This window comes from Microtus pennsylvanicus, chromosome 18 (genome assembly GCF_037038515.1).
Source record: "Microtus pennsylvanicus isolate mMicPen1 chromosome 18, mMicPen1.hap1, whole genome shotgun sequence".
NCBI classification, from domain to species: domain Eukaryota; kingdom Metazoa; phylum Chordata; class Mammalia; order Rodentia; family Cricetidae; genus Microtus; species Microtus pennsylvanicus.
The window spans coordinates 5,722,868-5,742,587 of NC_134596.1; positions in this window are offsets into that span (position 1 = coordinate 5,722,868).

The following is a 19,720-nucleotide window of genomic DNA, read 5'->3' on the forward strand; positions in this document are numbered from 1 at the left end:
CACATGCTTGCCTCTGGTTGCAAGGTAAGCTGGAGAAGAGACTGTGGCAATGCCAAAACCAAAGTCATGGCAGAAGCAAGTAAACAGTGAAGAAAAGTAGACAGTTGGCAGAATCTGGCATCTGTAGGAAATAAACAGAAAGTGGATATTGAACATTTTGATAAGCTGCTTTGCCTCCATTTATTTGTGCTTTTGTTGGTTTTGATGTAGGGTCTCCTGGAGCCCAGGATAGCCCCTCCAATTTACTGTGAAGCTAAGGATGACCCTGAACTCCTAATCCTCCTACTTCCACCTGCCAAGCTGATAGGATTACACATTCAGCCTTATTGTGCACGTTGAAGGCTTATTTTTTTATGTCTGTGTATAGGAGTGTGTGTGCACATGTGTGCCCATGGAGAAAAGAGCGTCACATTCCCTAGAGCTGGGGTTATAGGCTGTGAACTGCCAGACATAGGTACTGAGAACTGAACTCAGTTATTTGCTATCGCAAGCATAGCTTTGGCCCCTTATTGTGCATTGTGAATCGTGGTATTTTTCTACTGAGTTTGATGAATGAAATTCAAGTCTCGCATTTCAAGGACCTGATAAAAAGTTTTATATTTCTTCCATTGTACCACTGTAACTCGCCTTAGTTTTCCTAAGCCACAACTCCGCCACCATTATAATCCCTAACTCTCGTTCAATAGTATTCCAACTCTTCAGGCACAGCTCACTGAATTCCATGTTAGTTAAATCCAGAGTTCCTAGAAAATTCCGCTGCAGGTGATTCAGGAAAGCAATCTAAAGAAGTCAGCTATTTCCCTGTCTGCTTGTAATGCCTCCGGTTCCAGCTCCAGCCTGTAAAAATAAAACATCGTTAGCTGAAGCCAACCCATTACCCCGTGAAATGGCTGCAGCACATCTGTTTGCAAATGTAACTCAGATCTTCTTAACTTGGCAGAATATTTTACAAGAAATGATTTCATTGTGTTGGTTTTATATTTATTTTACATTTATAGGCACATTTTTGGCAGGTAATCCCAAAGATCAAATTGTGAAAGCAGTCTCCTCTAGGGAACAGAGCTCAAGATGTTCAGTGGCTTGAAGAGACTACCTGCCCTGTGTCCCTGACATCCTGGATCCAAGTTCCAGGGTTTTACTGCATGGCCTCCCTGCCTCTGCCCCGCCATCATTGTCTGTGCCATCTACACTCACTGCTGGGCATACCGCAGTATGCTGATGCCAGGTTATAATACTGTTAAGCTTTAAATGGCTATTTTGGTGTTTGACAAGCATGACTTTGTCCATATTGTAGAACCCAGTTTTGCCTTGGTGCACTTCTCTATAAAATGAGCATCACAATGTTGAGCTCATAAAGCTGTGACAGGTATTGAATGACCTCATTTGTTGAAGTTCCTAGCATAGCTCCCAGCATGAACTAGTCCAAAGGGGGTAGCTATTACTATTATTGTCACCCAGATGGATTGTAACAATAACCTAGTGATGTGGGAGTGTCATATATCAATCTGTTGATTTCATTGGATAAGCAATAAAGAAACTGCTAGGCCCATTGGATAGGCCCACCCTTAGGTGGGTGGAGTAAACAGAACAAAATGCCGGGAGGAAGAGGAAGTGAGCTCAGACTCCACAGCTCTGCTCTCGGGAGCAGACGCCTCAGCAGAGACGCCATGCCCAGCTCCCAGGCAGACGCATGTGATGAAGCTCCGACCCAGGATGGACTTAGGCTAGAATCTTCCCGGTAAGCGCACCTAGGGGCGCTACACAGATGATAAGAAATGGGCTAGTCCAGGTGGGAGAGTTAGCCTAGAAGAGGCTAGATAGGAATGGGCCAGAGCAGTGTTTAAATGAATACAGTGTCTGTGTAATTATTTCGGGGCATAAACTAGCCGGGCAAGCGGCTGGGGTGTTGGGGATGCAGCCCTGCTGCCGCTCTTATTACTACAAACCTAGTTTGACCTAAATTAGCCAGCAAAATAGACCACTATGTATTCCAGAATAGCATAAATATATTCTGAGTGTGGAAAGGGACAATGTTCCCTGGTGTTCCTTGGGAGTGAGGGACTGAGAAAACTGGGGTATCATGTGAAGTTACCTCGGATTCGATTTTTCTATTTCCTTTGGAAGCTTAAAGAGTACCGAATTTGAGAACCTCAAGTTTATCCAATACATCCCATTCATTTTACAGAGGAAGAAGAGATACATTAGCCGACATAATTGTGATATGGTTAATTAGTAGAGAACAGGACTTGATTTTAACTTCCTGAGCCCTGATAGGAATTGTTCTTTTCATATGATGGCAAGAGAATTCTTTCATTCTCTTTAAGATGAAGATGAGAAGAGATAATGAATTCGGATGAAGGTTTAAATCATCCTGGGGATATCTGCTTATAAAGAAACTTATTTCAACCTAGGAATATTCATCTAATACACCATCTTGGGTTTTTACAAGTCTTTGGGCTTGGCTTTTCAGAGCTGTTTATGCAGCTGGTTCACCATCTCTGTTTCTTGCAGTAAAATGAGAAACATGTTTTAGTACTATGGATCAAGCTTGAAATCTTCAAGATGGTGAAAAAATATTACGCATGGGCTATACTATTTGAGTTCCAGGCATAAAATCTCATCTCATCCCTGCTCCATCTTTGTTCTAGGGGTGAACTAATGACCACAGAATAAATCAATCACTGCCATGTACAACTGCATGCTCATTCTCCAGAAACCTGTCATTATCTTTCCTAATCTGTCCAGGAACACTCTGTCATTGACATCAACGTGTCTCAAACTGACCAAAGAGGAATCCAAATCTCAGAAGCCACTTATTAATTCTTCTAAGATCATATAACCAGTGATGGCCAGCTAGATTAAAACAAGACAGAGCATAAATGTTCACTTACATAAAAAATTCACTTGCATGACTAGATCACACAACCAATAGAGGTTACTAGATTGCAGCAAAAGAACAGACATGCATGTGTGCACACACACACTCACATACACATATGCACATACACCAATTAATAGGAACATGGTTCAATTAAAAACACAACAGAGCTTATATCTACTCTTGCAAAGCATTCATAGCAAAAGGATGTTCAATACCCTCCACCTTGTCAAAATGTAACACAACTAAGACCCAGATCTCAAACTTGAATATCTAAATTTTTAGTAATGAAACTTAGAAACAAATATACAATATTCTTGGGCAATGATGTAGGCAGGGAGCTTAGATTTTAAAGAATTTGCTGAGAGACAGGTAGGAACAATAGGAAGTCAATATTCAGGACTACCAATAATTCTGCTTTAAGGTCATTTAAAAAATGTTCTAACTGTGACATCCTGCCCCATATCTCGGAGGAAACCTCCTACTCCACCAGAAGCCAGGCAAGTATTTTGAACCCCAGAAGAGCCCAACCATCTCAGAGGCCACTCACATAGCCATAATTCCAGCCCCAAACTTGGGTGGCAGCCCCCTGATGGACCAAAGGTCATTCAGGCCATCAGAAGTATGACCCCAATTTGGGTGGAAACCCTCTACTTAACCATGGGCCATTCCAGTAAGAAGACCAAAGAGAGAACAGAAACCAATGAAGAAAATTCCCACCTAACAAAGAGAAACCCGGCAATTGGCACCTAGACTTTTATAATCACTCTAAATCCCAATGCCTCAACGGTACTGATATAACACAATCAACAAGAGCCAGGATAATATGTCATGACCAGAGCCTAGCTATCCCACTATAGCAAGCCCTGAATATTCCAATACAGCCAGAACAAAAGAAAACAATCCTAAAACCAAATTTATAAAAGTCCTTAAAGAGGAAATGAATAAATCCCTTTAAAATTTAGGAAAAGACAATCAAAAACTGAAGGAAAACAATAAATGCCTTGAAGAATGTCAAGAAAGCCAAGAGAAAAAACCAATCAATTGAAGGAAATAAATAAAACTGTTCAAGACTTCTAGGTAGAAATAGAATCAATAAAGAAAACACAAACTGAGGGAATTCTAGAAATAAAAAATCTAGACAAGTAACAGGAACACAGATACAAGCATCACTAATAGACTACAAGAGATAGAAAAGAGAATTTCAAGCATTGAAGACAGAATAGAAGAATACATTGGCCAAAGGAAATGTTAAATCTAAAAAATTTCTAACACAAAACATCCAGGAAACCTGGGGCACTATGAAAAAAAACCAAACCTAAGAATAATAGAAATAAAAGGAGGAGAAGATTCCCAGCTTAAAGACCCAGAAAATATTATTAACAAAATCACTGAAGAAAAATTTCCTAGCCTAAAGAAGGCCATGCCTATACAGGTACAAGAAGCTTATAAAACACCAAATAGATTGAGCCAGAAAAAAAGTCCCCTCACCATATAATAATCAAAACACTAAACAAAGAGAACAAAGAAAGAATATTAAAATCTGAAAGAGGAAAAGACTGAATAACATATAAGGCAAACCTATAAGAGTTACACCCAACATCTCAGTGGAGACTCTAAAAGTCAGAAGGGCCTGCACAGATGTTTTGCATACTCTAAGAAATCATAGATACCAGTCCAGATTACTACACTCGGCAAAGATTTCAATCACAATAGTTGGAGAAAGCAAGATATTCCATGATAAAGTCCAATTTAAGCAATATCTGTCTACAAATCTAGCCCTACAGAAGGTACTAAAAGGAAAACTCCAGTCCAGGGAAGATAACTGTACCCACAAAAACAAATCATATTGATAATCTCATGTTGGCATAACCCAAAGAAGAAACACACACACACACACACTATCATCAACAACAACTACAATAAAATAGCAGAAATAACAATTATTGGTAAAGACACAGACTAACAGAATGAGTGCAAAAACAAAATGTATTCTTCTGCTGCGTTCAAGAAACACCTCAACATCAAAGATAGACCTTGCCGCAGAGGAAAGGACTGGAAAAAGATTTTCCAAGCAAATAGTCCCAAGAAGCAAGCTGATGTAGCTATTCTAATATGTAAAAAAAAAAAAACAGATTTCAAACCAAAAATAATCAAAAAAGATTGGGAAGAACACTTTATGCTCATCAAAGAGAAAATACACAAACATGACGTTTTAATTCTCAACATCTGTGCTCCAAATACAAGGGCACCATATTTGTAAAAGAAATGTTACTAAAACTCCAATCACACATCGATCCTCATATGTTAAGAGTGTGAAACTTCAGTATCTTATTCTCACCATAGGACAGGTCATCCAGACATAAACTAAACAGAGAAATTCCACAGACATTATGAACAAAATGGACCTACCAGATGTGTACAGAAGATTTCACCCAACACAAAAGAATACACCATCTTCTCACCACCTCAGGTAACCTTCTCCAACACGATCACATGCTTGGTCACAACGCTCGTCTCAAAAGATACAAGAAAATTGAAATAACCCCCTGTATCCTATCAGACCACCATGGATTTAAAGTGGATTTCAACAATGACAGAAAAAGCAGAATGTGTGCAAAACTAAAGAACTTTATATTTGATGAATTCTGTGCCAAGGCAGAAGTAAATAGGGAAATGAAAAACTTCCTAGAAATCAATGAAAACGAATGTGCAACACACCCAGACTTATAGGACATGATGGGAACTGTGCTGTGAGGAAAGCTCATATCACTCACTACCTTCATACAGAATATAGGCAGATCTCATACTAGCAACTTAACAGTACACCTGAAAGCTCTAGGGAAAAAAAAAGAAAGAATCATACCTTAGAGTAGTAGATGGCAGGAAATAATCTAAGGAATGAGAACAATAAAATAGAAACAAAGAAAACAATACAAAGAATCCATGAAACAAATAACTGTTTTTTTTAAAAATTCAACAAGATAGACAAACCTTTATCCATAGTAATTAAAAGACAGAGAGAGAATATCCAAATTAACAAAATCAGAAATGAAATAGGGACATAGCAACAGATACCAAGGAAATCCAAAGAATCAATAGGTCATACTTCAAAAACTTGTGCTCTAAAATATTGGAAAATCTAAATGAGATGTACAAATTTTTTGATAGATATCACTTATCAAAGTTAAACTAATATCAAAAAATCAATTTAAATAGACCTAAAATGCCCAAGGAAATAAAGCAGTTACTAAAAGTCTCTCCATCAAGAAAAGTACTGAGCCAATACAATACTCAAGAGCTAATACAATGGTCTTCAAATTATTTCACAAAATAGAAACAGAACAAGTATTTACAAATCCAATTTAAGAATGATGAGGTACATATCTAAACAGAGGAACAGAGGAATCTCAAATGGCTGAGAAGCAGAATGGCTAAGATAAAAAGCACAGGTCACAGCTCATGCAGGCTAAGCTTGGAACAAGAGGAACCCTCCTCCATTACGGATGGCAGTGCAAACTTGTAAAGCCACTTTGGAAATAAAGATGGTTGTTTCTCCGAAAATAGGGACTCAATCTGACCCCGCTTCACCACTTCTCAGCATATACCCAAAGGATGCTCTATCATACTCCAAACACACTTGCTCAACTATGTCCACAGCAGCCTTATTCTTCATAGCCAGAATCTGAAAACAACCGTAACCAAGAAATGGATAACGAAAATGTGGTATATTTACACAATGGAGTATTAGTCACCTGTTAAAAACAATGATGTCAGGGGAGAGGCAGGAAGGGGAGTGGATAAAAAAATGTAGAGCTCAATAAAAATAATTAAAAAAGAAAAAATAAAAACAATGATGTCATGGAATTTTCAGGCAGATGGATGGAACTAGAAAAAAATCATCCTGAGATAACCCAGACCCAGAAAGACAAACATGGCATGCACTCATTTATAAGTGGATATTAGCTGGAAAGAAAAGGATAACCGTGCTACAATCCACAAACCCATAGAAGTTAAATAACAAGGAAGGTTCAAGCGGGGACACTTGGTTCTCCCTGGGAATGGGAAATAGAATAGATTGGGGGGTAGACTGGCAGTGGATGGGGATGGAAACAGGAGGCATCAGGTGGCAGGGGTCAGAAGGGAAGAGTACTGGAAGAGACAACTGGAAATGGGGGCAGTTCCAGTTGAGGGAGAAATCTAGTGAAACAGAAACTCCCAGGAATCTACAAGGCTGACCTAAGCTAAGACACCTAGCCATAGGGGATACATAGCGTAAAGTGGGCATCACTTTTGGCCAGGCAAGACTTCCAGTAGAGGGACTAGGACACCAACCCAGTCACATAAACTTCAACCTACAATTTGTCTTGCTTACAAGGTGTGTTCAGATAAAGGTGGTGTAGAAATTGTGGGACTGGCCAATCAAATGTTGGTCCAGCCTGAGACCCATGCCATGAGAAGCAGCCCATTTCTGTCACTGTCTCAAGCACCAAGACCCAGAGCTGGATATCTCAGAGACTTAGGATAGAACCAAACAGGACTAGCAAAAAAACCCAAACAAACAGCCAATATAATGATGCCTAATGATATTCTACTATTCTTATATATAGGTGCCCAGCCCAATAGTCATCAGAGAGGCTTCATCCTGCAACTGATGGAAATAGATTCAGAAACCCACAACCAAACATTAGGCTGAGCTTGGAGAATCTTGCAGAAGAGCTGGAGGAAGGTTTGTAGGAGCTAGAGGGGTCAAGGATACCACAAGAAAACCCAAAGAATCAACTAACCTGGGCACATAGGGCTCACAGAGACTGAACCAACAACTAGGGAGCCTGTATGGGACTCACCTGGGTCCTTTGCATATGTTTTACAATTGTGTGGGTTAGTCTTCTTGCGGGACTCTTAACAGTGGGAGTAGGGGCTGTCTCTGACTCTGTTGCCTGCTTTGGGAACCTTTTCCTCCTACCAGGTTATCTTGTCCAGTCTTAATAGGAGAGGAGGTGCCTAATCTTAGAGAAACTTGATATACCATGACCCGTTGATATCCATGGGAGGCCCACCCTTTTTGAAGAGAAAAGGAGGAGGAGGAAGAAGAGTGGAAGAGCGGAAGGACAAGCCAGGGAGGGGACTGGGAGGAGCAGAGGGAGGGGAAACTTTGATTGGGGTGTAAATAATAATAATAATAACAATAATAAAATTTACTTTAAAATATTATAACTGAGTGGAGGAGCAGATAGACAAATTGCTACAGTTTTATCAGATTTGCTTTTTTATTACCCCAACTCAGTGTAATATTATTTGTAAATACATTAAAAAGTTATACTTTTATCAACTTTTTGTAGTTATTACATTTTAGATTGAAGAGTTTAGTCAAGTATGCCTTTCCTATAGATCCCAGAGGAAAGGCCATTTTGAAACCTAGTGTGTGTTCCCTTTTCTTTAATCCTATTGAATGCAAAGCAGGTATGGTCACTCTGGCAGTTCTGCAGACATTCTTCTTTATTAGGAATTACAGCTGGTTGTGCATCAGAAATGTCACTGTTATCTGAATTTCTGAACGGAACCAATCTTTCACATGTTTGATAGGATCAGCTGCATTGTGGAGCAATGATTCTCTTTAAAACTACTCTCTCCCAGAATATTCTTCAAATATCACTTCTCTTTAGGAATCAGTTACTGGTACCCACAAATTTGGCATCTATATTCTCTCTACGTGTTGCCAGAACAAGCAAGCACCTGGAAGACTTGGGTACCATGTTTAATCTCACTGCAGTAGATTTAGAAAACACATTTAGTTGATTAAGTAAGAAGAAATATTGCTAACAATTGATTCCCTTTCTCAATCAAGCCCTTATTGTTAGTTGATGTCTTCCACGTGTGTTAATATGAATTTTCAGTTATAAAGTAGCATTTGCAAGGTTACTTCAGTTTAGCCTCAAGATCTCTCCCTTTAAATCCCATTATCCTCCTTCTCATCTAGTCTGTTTGCATTCCAGCCAATGCAATATAAAATAACCCAAACCTGTAGATCTCAAAGACTCCAGGCCCAGACACTGCATTGAATGTACTCAAACATAGAATCCAGGAATCCCACAGAGGGTAGTATTGCTGTCTTGGGGAGTTCCTCCTATTTCCTAGCATTGCATCCAGTAAAAGGCCAATTGACATGAGAGAGGAGGACAGGCTCTTGTGCTTTTCAACAGCAAGACTACCAATACAAAAAAAAAAAAAACTCAGCAAAGTTTTCTTCAAATTCTTCAAATCAGATTATTATTATTATTTTTTCATTCAAAAATTTATACTTCCTCCCCTCCTCCCATTTCCCTCCTGCTCCCCCACTCCCCCTCCTCCCTCCCCCTCCCTGCTTGAGAGCAGGCAGGGAACCCTGCCCTGTGGGCAGTCCAATGCCCTCCCCTCTACATCCAGGCCTAGGAAGCTGTGCATCCAAATAGACTAGGGGCCCAAAAAGCCAGTATGTGCCGTAAAAATAAGTCCCTTTATCAATGATAAAGTGCCTTTATCAATGGCTTCTCAGTCAGCCCCCATTGTCAGCCACAGAGAGTCCAGTTTGATCACATGCTCATTCAGTCCCAGTCCAGCTGGATTTGGTGAGCTCCCATTAGAACAGGCACACTGCCTTGGTGGGAGGACCAACCCCTTGCAGTCCTGACTTCCTTGCCTATCATCTCCTTTCTTCTGCCCTTCAACTGGACCTTGGGGAGCTCAGTCCTCTCTCTGATGAGGGTTTCTGTCTCTATCTCCATCCATCAAAGATTCTAAGGTGATACTCGAGATAATCATCAGTGTGATAGTGGGGCAAGGCCAGTTCAGGCACCCTCTGCTGTAGGACCTAGCTAAGGACAACCCTGGGGACACCTGGGATCCCCTCTAGAGCCAAGACTCTTGTAACCCCTAAAATGGCTCCCTTAATGTAGATATCTTCTTCCCTGCTCCTATATCCATCAAATCAGATTCTTAAATTCCATCAAGTTCCTACTGGGGAAAACACCCCCTAGTTGGTCTAAGATTTCGGCTCCACAGGCGAATGTTTGCTTCACATACCCAAAGCCATGAGCTTGAGCCTAGGACTGGGAGACTGGGGGTGTTAAAACAAGGTTTATTTGAAGATTCCCGTGTAGTTTTAATTTGCTTCATTCCTAATACTTTTAGTCTCTTATCTTTTACATTAAAATGCAATACAATCCTATAATTGTCTTGTTATCTGTTGGATACTATAGCAAGTAAACTTGACTCACCTTCAAGTTTTTTAAAATTTTGTATTTATTTAGTGTGTGCGTGTGTTTAGTGTGTACACATTTAGTTATGTGTGTGTGTGTGTGTGTGTGTGTGTGTGTAAGAATGTTTGGCCAGTCAAGTGACTTTGCAGGTGTGTAGAAGTCAGAAGACAATCTTCAAGGGTCCGTTTTCTTCTTTCACTGTAGGCTCTGAGGGTGGGTTAGACTTGCATCCTCTGCCTTGCACAGAGGTGCTTTCTCCTCTCCAGCTATCTTCACCCATCTCTAGCCATCTACATACCCATCTTCAAGCTTTTGACCCAGCGAATTCTTGAGCTGAGAGAGCCAGGGTGAGACCCCACAGCCAGAGTGTGACAGAGGCTTAGGAACTGTAAAAATGCCACTGTCCTGTCTCCCATTACCTACCAGGAAGCAATTTTGTGTCTTTGCCTTAGTTCCAAATTAGACTAAAATGAAAGATTCTGTGTTTGCTTCTGAATATTTCCACTTTCAGAGGGGAAAAATTACAAAATTATTAAGGTCTCAGGTGGCTCCATAATGGGTAAATTTCAAACTGTGTTTGCTTTTAAAGTACTGCTTCACCCTGGAAAATTTAATATACCTTTAACAGCACTTGGGAAATGCAGGTTTAGATTTCTGTCTATCGGGATATTTGACATTTAATGAAACAGAATGAAAAGAATTGTATCTGCTTCAAGAAATGGGCCTGACCATTTCCTGACACACCACAGTGGCTATTGCAAAGGAACGGCTTCTCCATCAGGCACCTGCACTCCCACATCAACGAGCAGTCAGCGAACAGAAGGGGCCACACCGGTCCTGGGAATGGCTACCAGGTAGAGGGAATCAAGTCTGTCTCTAGATTTTTTTTCTGAAAGCTTAGCTAGAAATTCCATAAAAAGCATTTATGATCTTGATGAAATACTGCCGTTTTTGTTTTTCTGAAAGACAACCTTGGCTTCCTAGGTTCTGGGTTGAGGTCTGCTGTCTGCCAAGTCACTCCACAAGACATGAAGGGCGTGTGGGAAAGTTCTTGCCGTACATTGGTACATACATGAACATTAGTGTCGTCTCCCAGACTGCTTCACATACGAGCGTTAGTGTTGCTGTCAGGGTTCCCATCACACAAATATCATGTTTCTCACAAAACATTCCAGCTCTGTGAGCTAGACAGTCACATGTTGCAGGAACTCCCAGCCAGGGACAATCAAACCTATGCCAAACCTCCCACCACAGAAACATGCTGTGGTGGTTTGAAAGAAAATGGCTCCTACAGGAAGTGACACTATTAGAAGGTGTGGCCTTGTTGGAGGAAGTGTGTCACTGTGAGGGTGGGTTTGGGGGTTTCTCTTGCTCAAGTTTCTCTCAGTGTGACAGTCAGTCAACTTCCTGTTACTTACAAGATGTAGTGCTCTCAGCTCCAGGCCCACATCTTCCTATACACACCACGCTCCCCATCACGATGATAATGAACCAAACCTCTGAAACTGTGAATGAGCCACCCCAATTAAAGGCTTTCTTTATAAGAACTGCCATTGTCATGGGGTCTCTTCACAGCAATGGGAACCCTAACAAAGACACTGGGATGTAAGATGTTTGAGGATCATCTCACAGACGTTTTCCTTTCTTGGATGGAAAATTATGAGGACTAGGTTCTCTGAAGACTTTTCCATCAGCAGAGCTGGTTTGTAGCCATGTCTCTGGCTCCCGGACACTGGCTTCTAAGTGCTTTTCCTCAGACACTCTTTCTGCCATTCTGTGTTATTCTCTCATGGGCTACTACCATGAGGAAATCTACCGTGTTCTACTGACACCAGATATTCAAAGTCAGCCATGGTGGAGCATGCGTGTAATCCCAGGGCTCAGGACACAAAGCCAGAAGGATCACAAGACTGTAGAGTGGATTCCAGAAGATGAAACTATATCAACAAAGAAGGAGCTGGTCAGGAGAAGGGATGGAAAGAAAAGAAGGAAGGAACAGAGGGAGGGGGAGGAGGGACAGAGAAAGGAAGGGGTGAGGAGGGAAGGATGGAAAGAAGAGAGATAAGCACATACCATCAACTGTTAAATTATGTTGTTTCTAAGTGAGAACGCATTGTTTTTCAAAAACCTTTCAGGTGAGCCAGACACAACCTATCATATGGTTAATCTGAGAAGCCTGTGATCTAGCTTGAAACATCCATTCACCCAGGATGACTATGCAAATCAAGAGGAAGGAGAAAGCAAGTATGTATATGGGGCCTGGCAGCATTGCCCAATGAATCTGGTGCTTGGTTCATTCCAAAGCACACCCATCTTGGTGCCTGCCTGAGCATCGTTCCTCGAAAGCTATACTTCCCTGGGTGTCTGGGAAACCATACCAAACCCTATCATGTGTCAGAGTTTCAAGGGCAGCTTTTGATGAAGAGCACCACACTGCCATTGCTAAGAAAGCAAACAAATCCCATTGTACGAGGCATAGGTTCAGTTATCGTCGGCAAATAAACCTCGGTAATGAGGTTTAGGGTTCCTCTCGGTTGCGTTGATGAGACATTCTCAGTAGAACTGCCTCAGACCCATTAAAGCAAGCTTGCTCCTGCCACCGTGGCTGTTAATTTGACAGGACACTGTCACATTAAGTAGAACAAACATGTTTTCGCCCAGTCGGCCATCCAGAACCGATACGGTTGTTACTTTAACAACTGGATATTGATTGGAGTGGGTCACCCCTCCTGACCCTCCGCTGGGAGGTGGAAACCAATCTGTGCCTGACTGAGGCTCTGCCTATTTGGCACACATGGGTACCCTGTTAAGAACAGCCACAAATTTTAAACCATTTAGCTTCCTGTCATGTTCATCCTTCAGACACCGCCTGCTTCTCATTTGTATCAGGGACAAAAGGCTCTGAATAAATCAGTATCATTAATTTTACCCATCTACACATCCACCTGGGAGAGTTGTTGTTTTTACAACTTAGTATAAATAGAAAACACTCTAAGACAATATAAAAAGATGTTATAGAAAGCTCAAAGAAAGCTAAAAAATTTAAGTGCAGTTGAGTTCTTAAAAAACAAAACAAAATAAGCAAAACAAAACAACCTTTTTGTGTGCTTTAGGAGACATATTTTTTTTAAATTACAGTCCACTTCCCAGATATAATCTGAAATTCTGTAAATCAAGTTTCTGGATATTGTACTGCTATCTAACCTATTATTAACTGTTGGCTTTTTTGACTCCCTTACTAATGTAATAAGCATACCTGATATTTAGCAAAATTTGCTTTCTAGCCAGTAATTGACTTTCCAGAGAGAAAATTCCACGTGTGAAATTGTTGGGCCCCTAGTGACCTGTGCCTCTTAGTCAGTCCAGAGTTATGCTGTGCTCTCTGCACAGAATTCTATTCACCATGAAATCTGTATTTGAAAAGGACATTAAAGAATTTAGCGTGAAGATGTCCTAGAACAGTCAAAGAAGTGGGCATCTGATATATTCCTGGTATGTCCAGGGATAGCAAGATCATTAATTTCCTGGCCACTCTGGAATTCCTATTATTAAGATACTGTTTTACTTGGCAAAAATATATTGACATAAAACCTCACTCATTGCTTATAAATCCCCTGGTTCACATTCCTGTTCATTGTGGAGATGATTCAAATACGTGAAAATAGACACAGTGTGCTTCTGTCTACTCCAAGTCAAACAACACATGTCTTTCTACCAATCATACGACAGTTGTAAGGGGTTGGATCTGAATATGGAGTGTCCACAATTCCCAGCAGGAGGTGCTAGCTGGGAGGTTGTGGAAACCTTGCAAAGTGAAACCTTGCTGGAGAAATTAGAGCCCTAAGGTTTGGGGAAGGCTTTGTGCAGTCATGAGTAATGTCTCCTTTCTGTAAGGGGAACTGTTCTGCCCTGACACACCTTCCTTGACATGTAGACTGAAGCCTCAGAAACCATGAACCAAAACCAACCCTTCCCCCATGTAAGTTGTTCTGTTGGGCATTTTGTCATGGTGATGAAAAGTCTAATTCACATGGTGGCCTACATACAGAACATATCTATTATTAGCATGGTGTTCGTAACTACTTGTGCTACAATGGCAGAGTTGAACAGCTTGGACAGACTGTGTGGTTCACAAGAATAAAAATATTTGTGTATTCTGTCCGTAGACATATCAGATTTACTGATTGTTGTCCCACATAATAGATGTTATGTCCTCTTAACATGCTTGGTTTTGGCATCTTTTAGTTTTTCCTACTCTCAAGAGACTGACACCCCTAAAAATCCAAGAAGCACCTATCACTTCTTGTAGAAGTTATTTCTATCAATGTGGCAAGAAATCCATCAACTTTAAAAACTCTCATGATAAAATACCAAATAAATAAATAAATAAACAAATAACCCAAATCTTCAGAAAAGTCACTGAGATTGTGTGGTTTATGGTGGAAAAAATTAATTTGTACTTTACCTCTAAGTCAACTCTTGCTTTAGAGACTTCTTTGAAGTGTACTTTTGAAGTATGATGAGGTAGATCAGGGGAAGAAGCACACTTAGCAAGTTTAAGGTTGGGTTCAAAACTCAAACTCAAGCATCAAAACTCAAGCAAATGAGAACTATTGAGCACCTGTTTCTGTATAGTGCTGTTCTAGATTCCGCATGACACACAGGGATAGATACACCCTGGCCGCCGGGTACATAGACAAATACATTCATGAAATGTGTTAATCACCTCACTTTATTTTCCAAGTTTCCCCTGAGGGCCTCAAGAGTGCTCCCTTTGCTTTTGTGTGTTTCCACAGAGCCAAGCACAGTTCCTGGCATGTAGTTGACACCCAGAATACATTAACTGCATGAGCAAAGTAACTGGAAAGGGGAGATGAATACAATCAGACGTTAGTGTTACAGACTATCTTAAAATTAGGATACCTGGGTATATGTAGATCTACCTGGCCATGATGGGGAACTGAGTGGGGACTACATCATGCCATGTAACGTCCTGTTCAAAGAAGTTCTTTTCATGGTGTCCATGTTCTCACATGAACCAGGGCCTTCTGGTTCATGATTAAAATAGAGATTCTGGTTGAATGTGGAAGCACTCACCTCTAACACCAACCTTTGTCATCTAGAGCCAGGAGGTTTCAGAAGGCAAGGATAATCTCAGCTACACGGCAACTAACTCCGAGGTCACCATGGGCTTCATGAAACCCTGCTCTGAAAACATTAGAAATACCCGATACCCATGACCCATGACATCTACCTGATGGTCAGGTTGAGTGGGTTGAGAGATGGCAGGTTAGTAGAGCATGTTCCTGGATGCCTGAGAGGGTTTCTCTGCGGACATGGATGCTGCGTGCAAAGAACTCTGCCGACATCCACCCTGGAGTGTGAATGGTTTCTCGTAGAGTTCACCTTGTTACTTAGCTTCTCTAAGGCCGCTCTCACACACTCTTATCCATGGCAGTCTCCCTCATCTCAGATCTCACACAATGGTGTTGTCAAGCAGGAGACTGAGACCTCAGAAGCCATGGAATAAAATAAACCCTCCCTCCTTTATTGGTTTTTTTTTTCTTGTGGAGGAAAAGTGACTAACATGCCCACTGCACCAGTGTCTGCCATCATGAGTACGTAGTTCAAATGATTTTTCTGGAGCCTGGAAATCTGCAACTTAACTCTCTCAACAGAAGGTGATGGAAAATTATGGCAATACCCCTAGCCATCAAGAACGCACATGCACAAGATCCTCTTCTCATTTTTGTTGGCTTTAGAATTTAGAAAATAAATATGCACCCATCTGCCTGCTGTGGTCTCCAACCATTGGTTCCAGTTGCACACTTCAAATGGGACAAAGGTCCTAGAAATTTCCTTCTCCAAGCAAAAGCTTGCTTAGACGCTTTTACTTTTCATTTTCTGTTCACTGGGAGAACATTCTGAAGTCTGTTTCCCCAGGACCTAACATTTTCTTTCAGTGGAATCTGCCACACACTGAAGAGGGTAAGTGGTCCGATAATTCCTGTACATGCCTTTTGTTCTTCCAGTTCACAAACAACTCCCTATGGCCCACTGCTCATCTGTACCCAATAACACTGAAAGCCCCCAATGTTCCATCCCGGCAGACTTCGGAGAAGCCATGGAGCACTGCTTCCTGTTTCCAGACAATTCTCCACACTGCTGGTTCATAATCCTCATGGCTCCCAGAAGAGCCTGTGCAGTGGGCAACGTACGAGCCATAGGAGTTGGAGGTAAGCACTACTTGCAGGTGAGGCTCTAGGTGGTATGGTTTCAGCTTCTACCTTCCTTGATGTCTATGTAGTCCTTAGTGAGCTTTCAGTAAATGCTAACTGTTGTTACTGCCCTCGTGCTAGACTTACTCCATTATGTCTCAGGTCTCCTATCCTAAGTGTCAAAGGTATTTAATTTGTATTCCATCTCTGTTTGCAGATGATTAACAAGACCACATCTGATGTATCTCTTGCTTCAGCTACTGAAATGGCCCTGGGAAACACAGGCTTATAGCGCAGTACTCTCTGCCTGCTTTTCATATTGTCAAGCTCCCATTCCCTGCAGCTAAGCTGGGCCGTGCACATGCCTCTGAGGGAAATAAATATTTTAAAAGTCACCATTCAGCATCGTCATCTTGGTGACACTCAGCTTTTCTGCATTCTGCTCTGAAAAAAAAACTGTCTATACGTTTCTTTCGATCCTCTGGCGTAGTTGCAGTATTTAGGTGAGTACTCATCCTCTGGTCCTGAGGTGGCATTTTAACTCCATCTAAGACTCACCTCGTTTCTGATCATTGTGGCCACCTAGCTGCCGTAGCTGCAGGTTCCATAGACTAAGGTGTTGCCCGTATTAAATTTCTGACCCGTGCTCTAGCATGCTTGCAGTATCACCCCTCGAAAGGAGCCGTGATACCAGCCTAGCTGCACATCTGTCTGCACTGTCCTCACTGTACCACTTCTTTCTCGCTGACCAGATACAGGGCGAGTATACCACACTGTTAATAATTCATTACGCAACCACTGTTGACCGGTCCATGGAGCTATATCAACAAGACCTGGGGTCATGTAGGGGAACCCCAGAAAAATTCATCAGCAGCTTAGCACGTCAGAGGGAATGAGGTGGCTATCCTCTCTTAAAAGCAAACTGTGAACACTGAGTCTGACCTCCTTTGTCTTTGGGACAGTGACCCAGCACCTGCTCTATCTCCGTGCAGGGACACAGTGCTTAGCACAGATGAGGCCGGCACATGTCAGCTGAGTGAGCAAGCTGATGGAAAGTGACTCTGGCACCGCAGAGTTCAGATGGAATTAAGAATTCATGAGAGCATGGAGCACGCAGAAAGCACAAAGGCCCGAATGAATCCTGAATGAGTCACAAGGGAGGTCTGGGCAGGCTTCGAATCCCAAATAAGCAAGGAATTGCCTTTTGATGATGCTGGGCTGTAAATATCATCATCGCCTTAGAAAACGAGCTCCCCCTTTAATCCTATGAGGGATGACCAAGGGATGCTTGCAGGAGAAGTCTTCCTGATAGATGTAATGATTTATGTGGATAAAACTGCCAAAACAAAGCAATTCTTAAAAGAGTCTTGAGGAAACAGATTTTATTAAGCTGTTGCTTTAATTTTTCAGCCATACTGAAAGTCATAGGTAGAATTCAGATAAATTCATCTCCTCTAGGCCACTCACCAGGTAATAGAGTTAAGACTTCCCTGCTCTTCTGTGGGTCAGTCTATAATATTATTGATGGTAAAGCAATGCATGTCAGGAGAAACTCAGTGTGTCAGCTTTGCCTCATGGATTTGTTTTTCTAATTCCAAACTCTAAAATGTCAGCCATAGAGAGAAAGCAGAAAAAAATATCAATTGTGTGTTTACCACAGTGTTCTTAAAAATGCTGGGCCAAATGTGCTCAGAATCTCTAGAGCTCTCCATGTTTGTGTGTGCCTTGCTTGTTCTGTGCAGCTAGCTGCTGTGCTGCACAGCAATACATATTTGTGTGTGTGAGCATGCGCGTGTGCATGCGCGACATCTCCCTGCAGGACTGTATAGAGCAGACTGTACTCCCCTACCACATGTGTGCTTAGGGCTGCTGTCCTGTCCAGGGATGATAGGCCATTTCCCAACCCACACTATTCTTTCCAACCAGAGGAAGATGGAGGTCCGACTTTAAACAGCAATATCATGCTGTGTCGGTTACCTAGAATGCAGCAACCTGCCTTCTATACTGTATGCTAGAATGCAGCAACCTGCCTTCCATCCTGTATGCTGGAATTCTTCAAGCATGAACAGAGATACACACCCACATAAACCTGTTACAGGGCTCTATTCCCACCGTGGCAGCTTTCAAAGTAACACCAAAAGAGGGGAACGAACCGAGACCTAATTTAGAGGAAATAAATTATGTATGTGTAGCCTCCATCGACATGGCTGTTCCCGACTCTAATGTTCAGCAAGCTGATTAAACCAAGGCAGCTCTGAGATCTGGGCTACGTGACCAGAATTCCATTAAGGGAGGCTGCTTGCTGGGGAAGAAGGCTTCAGTTTCCTCTCAGCTCTCCCGGTGTCTGAGTTCCCTCTGTGGTTGTTTGTCAGCAGAAGGAAAAGAGGCAGGGAAGCAAGTCGCTTTATGGTTTCACCTTAGCAGACATCTAGAAAAATTACAGCACCTTGCCTGACAAAGGCAAATCACACTCTGTCCATTTGACTAATCACCGAAATACCACAGAACAGTTACTGTCTGCCAGGGAAGCATCTATGGACTTTGAGAATTAGCTGGTGATTTTCAATCCTTTCCTGAGTTTTTACTGTTAAAAAAAAAAAAGGAAGTGACTTTATATAAGGTACAGTCCACATTTAACATTGAGGACTATATATTTTTCTGCACCGAAAAAGCTATAGTTGTATTCTTATAATCACTCACAATCTATCTGGACACTGCAACCATGTTTTGATCACTACACTTCTGGATGTGACTGAGAGGAATGTAAAACTCTTGTTCTGCTTGTGTGTGTGTGTGTGTGTGTGTGTGTGTGTGTGTGTGTGTTTGTCCAGGGAGGTATGTGATTATGAGTAGAACTACCCTTGGAGGTCAGAGGCTTTGAGCATGGAGTCACACAATGGTTATGACTCATCTGTTGTGGGATCTGGGAACTGAACTTGGGTCCTTCAGGAGAGTAGAAAGTAGTCTTAACTGTTGAGCCATCACTCCAACCCTTGATGATTCTTTTTTTAACTCGGCTGTGAAGTTCTCTAGAATGAATTATATTGATAAAATTGTGCTACAGTATTAAAAGGTTGGGCATGCCTGCTTAGTCTCAATCACATAGAGAAAAAAACCTGTTTTATTTATTTTTGTATTTATTTTGAGGCAGGGTCTTACTGGGAGTCCAGCTGACCTCAACTTACTCACTATACAGAGCCCAGGCTTGCCTCAAACTTGTAATCCTCCTGGGTTGGTGTCCTGGGCACTAAACTTACAATATGAACCACATCTGAGAATGGTCTTGAGTGGTGTCCTCTATGAAAGTAAGTGAAACTTGATAAAGCTCAATGCATTTGTTCATTCAGCAGCCATTTTCTTCATTTCAGTATATCAATAACAATATA